We start from the raw sequence: 9,466 nt of genomic DNA, 5'->3' as shown, positions 1-9,466 counted from the left end.
CTGAATGTTTATTTTTGTCTTACATCTTCATCAGTTAAAACCAACAGTTATAATACAAATGAAAGTTAAAAATAATAAAATTATTAAGGTGAAATTTCAATGTGCTTAGTAATAAATAATGGGAATAATTATCCAGTATGTATGGAATGCTACAAGAATTATATAAGTCTAATGAGCATGATGATTTTGAACTTAAGTAAATTCTATGTGCTTAGCTATTTTTACGGTTTATAGACTTAGGACTTCTGAATGCTTTTTTTTTTTTTTTTTTTTTTGCTGTTATGGGATATTATGAATTCACTTCAGTAGACTTTTGCTTACAAGGCATAGCATTAATTTATTCTAGTGATTTTTTTTTTTATTTTCCTAAAAATGTGTAAGCTCTATGATTTATTGGACTAAAAGATATCTATTTCCATAGTGAAAGGCCAAGCCTTATAAAGATCCTGCCAGTATTCAATCCTATTCTTGTTTTTTGTTTCAATGTGTTGCTAGTTATCATATCTCAGTGTATTGTATTTATATAATTTCATATTTGATTAAAATACCTAACCTATGAGACATATTAATTAACATAACCAACATATGTAAGCACACAACCCAATTTAAGCAGAAGAACAGCATCAATAATTTCGCAGTTATCTTTCACTCTTTTTCAGCCACACAGAGGCAACTACATTCTTAATTTTGTGCTTAGAGTCCTCTTTTAATAGACTGATTGTACATGGTTAAAGGTCTATCTTTACATCAAGAGAGCCTGTGTTTGGATCTTGTTCCCCCACTTATGACCCTTTTGAATTTATTCTTAACCTTTATCCCTCCTTCCTTTATGGAAATTTGAGTATTTTAGGAAATGTTTTAAAAAATAGAAATTTTAAAGTAGACTGATAAAATCTAACGTTTTTAGATACAGAAGTGAGAAGCTGAATACGGGTAAAGCATGATGGACTGTGGGAAGAACAGAATTTCTTTTGTGTGACTGCTCATTCAACAGGCTCTATTTTTTAAAGACCTGAACAGGTTACAACTATTGGTTATCTACAAGTGGAATTCTCAAATATGAAAATGAAAGCCTGACAAATAAGATATTAATGCCATTTTCACTTAAAAAATAGAATAAGCGAAAGAGAGAAATAAAAGCTGTAGCTCAGTAAAGAACATCCTCTATTTGCCTTACACATAAGCCATTTCAGAGGCCATATCTGCAAAACTAGGAAGAAACTAAGTGTTAAAACATTTCAACCAATCACTTTAAGAAAAGCAGAGAAAGCAAATCACTCTAGTGGATAAAACAGGTGAGACTGAAGTTGCTATAGTTGTCATCTTTTTAAAAATAATTTATTTGTTTTGAAGAAAACTCCAATAGGAAGGTGTTTTCATTTTTAAATATATCTCTCTTCAGATACTATTTAATACTCAATGTGCTAATAATGTCAAAAATTGTTAAATGTGTATATGTCTGTATTTCAAATAGGATAGTTTGTCAAGTCAGGTTTTCCAAGAAGCTGACACTATGCAATTATAAGTCGCTCAAAAGATTATGAGAGGAATATTATTTAAAGATTAAGAAGAGAAAGCAGGTCTAAGTGCAGGGAGTCTTCAGTGATGCAAGCCTGGCCTCTGTCAAAGGAGAGGGATAAGGAAGAAGGATGAGAGTGAAAGAGTCACAGCCTGAAGCACAGTTTAGGAAATTTTGGCCAGGACAATAGGAATCTCCAGTCCAAAGTCTTCTGTTGGAAGATTATCACAAATCTTAAAAATGACTTTCATCAAAACTCCCAGTATGCTCAGACATTGCCCAGGTACAGACTGAGAAAATACAGCCTGAGTGCAAAGACAGTCATACGACCAGAAAAACAGTAGCTGGGGCTTCCTGTCATCCATGCTCACTGAAGCAAGCGTTGTGAGTGGTGACCACATATATCAAATGTTTCTATGAAAAAAACAAACAAAAAAACACCCCACCCAAGTGAAACTCCAAAATGATAACCTTTGATGCTGCTTAGATGACATAAGTGTTCGATTGGATATTTTATTTAATATTTAGTCATTATATATGCACATATTTATAGGCATGTGAGCTTAATTTCTGTTTTTAAATTCAGAATGCTTCAATAATAGCATTGCATTTTATATAATTCTGATTTTCTTTTTTAAAATCAGATCAAAAGGAGAAGCTAAAATATTCAGCTTTAATTTCACCAGTAGATTTTTAATGTTTTGTAATCATAATGTTTAATTTGTGCTGTTCTTAGAACTTTAATTATGAAGCTAAATTGTACTAATACCCATTAGGTACTTCTTAATTGAAGGCACATCATATGTCTGATGTGGCAGTACTAATTGGTGTAATTAAATTCTAATATGCTTCAGTAGCCTAATTTTTAAAAGTGAATAAAAAGCTGATAGAAATAAGTCAGTTCTTGAAGCTGCATAGTTGTATAATACATACACGTGTTGGCATTTGTAACATGCACATTTATTCAGAACAGACAACTCATTAATTTATTCCAAAATAATTTCATCTGATAACTTGAAATAGAGAGTAAAACAAATTGGTCAGGTAAATATACATGTGACTTAAAAAGAAACAGCCTTATAGTTTAGCCACAGGTTTTGTCTTTTACAAATTCTTAGTTAGGTCAAATTCTCCAAAAGTCACTACATATCTTTACTGTGATATGTTTTGGCTGAAGTTACAACCTATTTGTAAATCGCATCACTGGTTTGTCCGAGCAGAGGTAGATCAGAGGTAAGCTCCTGTGCTGCCAAAACAGCAAAAAAATAATCTTTACATGTTCAAAAATACTCATTTTTTTATATTCCCAAATTTTCTTTTATTCAACATAACATAGATAATTTAAAAATAAGTAGAATATATTATTATATATATTTTATTTTTATACTTCTAGTTAAATTAATAGTGGAACATTACATATCTATTAAACGTTTTAAATTACATGGAATTAAAATATCAAAGTTAATTATGTTATAATTTTTAAATTTCAGAAACCTTTAAAATTCTTACTGTTTTATTTTAAAAAATCATATAGAAATTGTGGTCAGATGTAAACTGTGACTCTGAGCACAAATCCCAATGCTATTGCCAATTTAATTCCAATTTTTGTATTCACACACAAAATGTAGTTTCTCTTTTATTGAGTTTTAGAAATCTGTAAGATTTACATATCTGGATATACACTCAGGTCTAGCTTCATGTTCCTGTGACCTGTGTGGTCACACAAGGACAAATGCACATAACGACCTCACACTTGGTCTAATGCTCTGCTGTCGCCATCTTGAAGTACTTAACACTTTGGACGAGGTACAACTTCCATTTCATTTTGCACTGGACCCTGCAAATTACGTAGACAGACATATATGAGTCTAGTATTTTCCTACCACCAGACATTTTAATGTACTGAAGACATGAAAAACTAATGATTAAAAGTTTTAAAAGAATATTTTAAAGAGTGTTTGTTTATTTGTTTGTTTTTTAATACTAGATGTCTCAAGCTTGCCTTTCATTAGATAATGCAGTAAGGAACCCCCAGTTTACAACACAGGGCAGGCAGGAAGACAACCAATTCAATGGGATCTATGTCCTGTGCAGTCACCACCAGCTGAGCCTTCTTTTTCTCCACTAAGGTGGTGACAGTGTTAACTCCCGTTAGAAGGAAAGGTGATCTCTTAGTGGGGATGTCGCCTTTGCTTTCTTCTCAGTCCAGGCCAACAGTCTCTACTGCTTCTCTTGCTTTGTCTCTGGTCTGTAGTTGCCAGGCAGCTTACCCCATTGAATAGCTGCTTCGTGGTCCAAGGACCTGGTGAGTTGGTTAACTACGGAAGGCACTTTCAGCCGCTTATAGAGGATGGCTCTCTGCTGCTGCAACCTAGTATAACGGGGCCATTTGACAAAGCAAGTGAGATCCCTTTTGGGCTGGATGTTCTGTCCAATGCCAAAATGAGTTTTGTCCAGTGCCAAATTTTTCAAACAGAAGATTCACCACTTTCGTGGTCTCCTGCTTTTTCCAGACAGCAAGAGTCAGCACCACTTTCTTCCCTTTGGCCTTCTTTCTTTTTGGCACCTAGGGTGGCTGGAGAAGAGAATAATACCTTGAGAGAAAAATAAGTTGAAGCCAGAGGTAAAACTGAATATTGATAATATATTTTTATTTTAGGGTTGCTTTCATTTTAGAAAGTAATTCAGAGTGTTATTTTTTTTAAAAAAGCATATATCAGAGTTCCCTAATACATTTCAAACTTAAAAGTACATTTAATTTCATAAGAGAAGTGAAATGTTTCATGAACATATTTTAAAGATAGGAAAACTAGAACATAATTTGGAATAAAACTAATATTTAAAGTAACCTGGAGATAGGACTCATATCTTTTAATAGAACATGCTTTCTAACAAGCTAGTGATTTTTCAAAGTTTTCTAAAACACTTTTCTCAAACCATATTTAACCTAGAAGTAGAAACTAATAAAAGACACAAAAATAGATTAATTTTGTTGTAACTCGGTTGGATCCAAAGATTATAGTTAGGAAGTGATTACATTAAGCTGTACATATGCAGCATTCTAGCAAATTTCAATGCAGTAGACAAAATCTATAAATAATGTGAAACACATATTAACATGTTAAGCATAAGATGCATTCATTGTCTTCAACAGAATGGTTCTGCATTAATTTTTTTAAATGTAATACAATTTCGCTTTAAAAACTGAAAAATCATCATATTTTCATTAAGAAAAAAAATTATAAGTATTGCAAAAAGATGAGGAAAATACCTATAATAATAACTTCCAACTATAACAATTCTGTTTTATATACTACTGATCAGCTTTCCATGTGTCCAAGCATTACAGGACTTTTTATTAAACCTAATCCTCACAAGAACATTGCTTTGAGTGATATTCCAGAGTGGTAGTCCTTTAAGGCATTAGAACAATTTGTGAAATCACTAAAAATATTAGGGAAAATATTCAAAAAATGACAATTGTGCCATTATTCCTCCTCCTCAAAGAGACTATCATAACTAAAACTCTATGCCTCATGTTTCTGTTTATTTATGTCACTTTCAAGTCTCAGAGGTATTATCGGACTTTCATCATTATATGACTCTGCTTTCCCAACAGGATCAATCATCTATGCCTTTTCTAACATCCTGATAGATCTTGAATGCCTACGTTCTGATTAGCAAACTCTTTTCGCATTTTTAATAAAAACTTGAACTCCTGATGTGTCTGGAAAATATAACCCCTTCAACGGATTGCTACTTTTTTGCTGACCCCATCTTCACCTGCCTAATAATGAGGAGGCTGGGTACATACAATTTCAGTTAATTTGTAGTTATCAGTCTATTATAGTTCTTTCCTTCTGAAAACCAACAAGCATCACCAATAAACTTTGCCTGTTTATGGTTCATAACGTAGGTCTACACCAAGCTTTCCATTCAAATGCTTTTTCAAACCTTTTTTTGTTCTCTTTCTCCTTTATGACAACTTTTGCTTTTGGCTTTCAAAGACATTCTCTCCATTATAAACTCTGTCATTATTCTCTATTGTGCTTACCTCAAACTGGTAACTCTTTCAAATCTTACCTGTCAGTTTCTTGACCGCCATGCATGTTAACATTTCTTCTCTATTTTAGACAGCAAATGTTTCTCAATATTAAAAAAAACTAAAATAGTCTACTCTTTGGTCCTCTCTACGTCCCATTTCATCCAATATCACTTGTTCAAGACCTGAACTCATACAAGTTTTTGACCTCTTGAAGACTGTTACTCTATGCACTCTACCCTCTTCTCTGTCCTCCATAGCCTTCTCATTGCTTATCTTCCCTACTTGTCTGGGAAATGATGACGTGTTTCACCACTGTAATTAATCTCTTTCAAATGGCCTTTATGCCAAATTATTTTATTATATGCTCTTTCTGTGCCATACCTTGTTTTCCAAACTTACCACAGAACAAATTTTACAATTAGTTTTCCATTACTGAATTAGTGCCAATCTCTGTCTTAAAAAAACAAATACAGTAAAAAATGATAGAGTTTATTTTTTTCTTATAATACTATCACTAGTGCACTATTAGAATAAATTAATCTTAAGATGATATAAGCATTTCTCTGAATGATCTTCAAATTCATTGATTCTTTTGTGATTTCAATTTCCATATTTATTGTTCCTGTTGCAGTTTCTTCAGATTTTATAATTATATATATTAACTCAGAATACATACCTCTTATCACACATATTTTTTCATATAACTTAGCTAAATCTCATAGAAAAGGCTCATTTGCATTTTCTCTTATTAGACTCCTGATTTCAAATAATATATTATTTATGAGTATTTTTCTGTGCTGTAAGTATTCATTCTTACAGATATGTAACATAATTCTTTTTTCAAAGGTAAAAATTGAGCTATCTTTTGTTGAGGATTTGTTGATCTCTGTCTAAAGCTTCAAAAATAAAGAACTTTAAAAGCAAAATGTAAATTCCTTTCAAGTTTTATTAAAATTACTTAAACATAGTAGCTTAAACAATACAGATTTATTATGTTACAGTTCTGTAAGTCAGAAATCTGACTTGATCACACCAGGGTAAAAAAAAAACAACAACATATTTCCAGGGTTGTTTTTTTCTGGGGGAGTCTTTGCTTTTACACAGCCCAGAGGCTGCTTGCATTCTTTTACTCAGAGTCCCCTCCCCCATTCTTAAAATAAGGAATGGAGTCAGGGTGACTATGGTTAGCAATGTTGTATTGTATATTTCCAAATAGCCAGAAGAGAGGATTTTGAATGCTCTCACCATAAAGATATCAAAGATGTATGAAGTGAAGATTATGTTGAATATTCTGATTCAATATTTAAACAATACATACACGTGTTGAAACATCACACTGTATCCCATAAATATGTACAATTATTATGTGTCATAAAACAAGATTTAAATTGTTTTAAAAGGCCACCAATGGCAGTTTATGAGCTCCCATCTCATCACTCTAATTTCTTCTGCCTCCTTCTTCCACTTGTAAATGTCCTTCTGATTATTTTGGTCCCATCAGGATAATCCAGAATAACTTTCCTATCTTAATATCAACTGATTAACAATCTTAATTCAGTCTACAATTTCAAATTTCCTTTGCCATGCAATTAACATATTCACAAATTCTGAGGACTAGAATGTGGATACCCGTTGTATTAGTTTGTTCTCACACTAATAAAGACACAGCTGAAACTGGGTAATTTATAAAAGAAAGAGGTTTAATTGACCTACAGTTCCACATGGTTGGGGAGGCCTCAAAATCATGGTGGAAAGTGAATGAGAAGCAATGTCACATCCCACGTGGTGGCAGGCAAGACAGCTTGTGCAGGGGAACTCCCATTTATAAACCCACCAGATCTCGTGAAACTTATTCACTACCACAAGAACAGCATGGGATAAACCATCCCCATGATTAAATTGTCTCTACCTGACCCCATTCTTGACACGTGGGAATTATTACAATTCAAGGTGAGATTTGGGTGGCGACAGAGCCAAATCATATTGTTCATGGAGAGTGGTGATTCTGCCGCCCACAAGTAAGATGTACAAAGCATGGAAGGAACTACAGCCGGAAACAATTGTACCATTGGGAACTTTCTAGCAGAATAAATAGCAGTTATTAACTGATAAGTTAATAGATTAAGTAAACCTAAACAATTGCCTTCATTAGCAGTGAGGCTTTTGATGGTTCATGTATCACAAATATTTAAACACAAATACATTTTTCTCATTTATTCCAATAACAAAAGTGTTTTTTTGTTTGTTTAGTTTTGTTTTTGAAAGTTTGGCATGTGAGAGAGTTGAGCCGATCTGACTCCTCCAGGCTAGAGGATATGTAGCTGAGGGTCTATGGCTGAGTGGAGGAAAAAAAAAATCACAAGCCCTATCTGGGTTAACAGAGAGATAAAACTGTTTCTATTGAGATATGATGGCCCCCATCACACCAAACTTGGGCTTCTAGCTAGCCTGAGTTCTTCAGATAACTGACCTTCCTTCCTTCCTTCCTCCCTCTTGTAATAGTCTTTCTGTGTTTAGAAGTGCCTTGAAATACTGGTCAGAATTGTGGCACCAAGGGGAAAGGCTTGCTCACTCCACATCTTGACCTGATCATTTCCTGAACATGATTGTGTGAGATATACGACTCTTTGCTCCTCTTTGGCTGATCTGTAGGAATAACATTGGGAATAAGAAAAGCTCCTTTGGACTCCAGAGGGTGGTGGTCAGGAAGTGGGCCATTGAGAACCTAGGTAGAAATACAGGCCAGATTATTGGAGTAGTTTGGTTTATAATGTTAAAATATTTATACATATATTATGTGGGCCTCTATTTCCACTATTGTCTTAGAGTCCACACATATTATTGGAGGGCCTAGCAATGTTTCTGGAGTTTTTGGAACTATGCCTTTTTCAAGATAAACTAAAAAACATTTATGGATAATTTAATTTTTCCCAGTGTAGATTCCAGTGCCAAATTCTTCTCTCAGACACTGTTTCTAGTATAACATGTTAATATGTAATCTTGCTTCACTTAGGAATTTTTAGAGAATCTATCCCAGGTTACTTAATTCAACTCCAAGACGTACTTTTCTTTTAAATGCAGTGAATAAAGGGTGAGTTACTTAGTCATTTCAGTTTAATTTAATCCTACTATCATCTGCCAATATCCTACTGATACTGTTTCGTATTTCTAGCTTGTAGCTAGAAATATTCTGTAATATTTATTCTTGACATATGTCTGTTACTTTAACGGGAATACATAAGCTATAAATAGTCCCCTTGCCTCTCACAAGTTAGACAGTCCTTCCCAGAATGCTCTGTTGAAGAGTTGTAGCAGATTACCCTGTTCCTCCTTAACCTCTCTGTGCCTCATATGTTCACCTGTAAAATAGTGATCATAGTAACACCTATCTTGTGATGATGTAGAGAAGATTTAAAAAGCTAATTAGGGGAGACCAGACATGGGGGCTTATGCCTGTAATTCTAGCACTTTGGAAATCTGAGGTGGGCAAATCACTTGAAGTCAGGTGTTTGAGACCAGCCTGACCAACATGGTGAAACCCATCTCTACTTAAAAAAATAAAAATAAAAAAAAATAATAATAATAATAATTAATTGGGCATTGAGGCATTAGCCTCTAATCCCAGCTACTTGGTTGGCTGAGGCAGGAGAATCACTTGGACCCAGAAGGCGTGGGTTGCAGTGAGCCGAGATCACACCACTGCACTCCAGCCTGGGCAACAGAGCAAGGTTCTGTCTCAAAAAAAATAAAAAATAGAAAATAAATAAATAAAATAAAGTCAATTAGGGTGGAAACATTTAGAATGGTGTGTTCATAGGCTGTCACCCTCTCAAAGCAATTGATGGACACTATTTTGAAAATGTTTTACTTCTGAGTGAAATGTTGCATTTTATTTTACTAGC

At 33.8% G+C, this 9,466-nt stretch overlaps 1 long non-coding RNA gene across 1 annotated transcript; it reads right to left on the bottom strand.

Annotated features, from left to right (window-relative positions):
- Positions 1-1,966: 1,966 nt before the first annotated feature.
- On the bottom strand, positions 1,967-9,106 carry LOC111546292. The gene is made up of 2 exons (XR_002732715.1): positions 8,924-9,106; positions 1,967-4,094 (listed from the first exon to the last, which is right to left on the bottom strand). It is a non-coding gene; the product is annotated as an uncharacterized LOC111546292 (long non-coding RNA).
- Positions 9,107-9,466: the final 360 nt, after the last annotated feature.

This window comes from Piliocolobus tephrosceles, chromosome 3 (assembly GCF_002776525.5).
Source record: "Piliocolobus tephrosceles isolate RC106 chromosome 3, ASM277652v3, whole genome shotgun sequence".
NCBI classification, from domain to species: Eukaryota; Metazoa; Chordata; class Mammalia; order Primates; family Cercopithecidae; genus Piliocolobus; species Piliocolobus tephrosceles.
The sequence above is the reverse complement of the archived record's forward strand: the minus strand, read 5'-3'. Positions and strand labels throughout refer to the sequence as shown.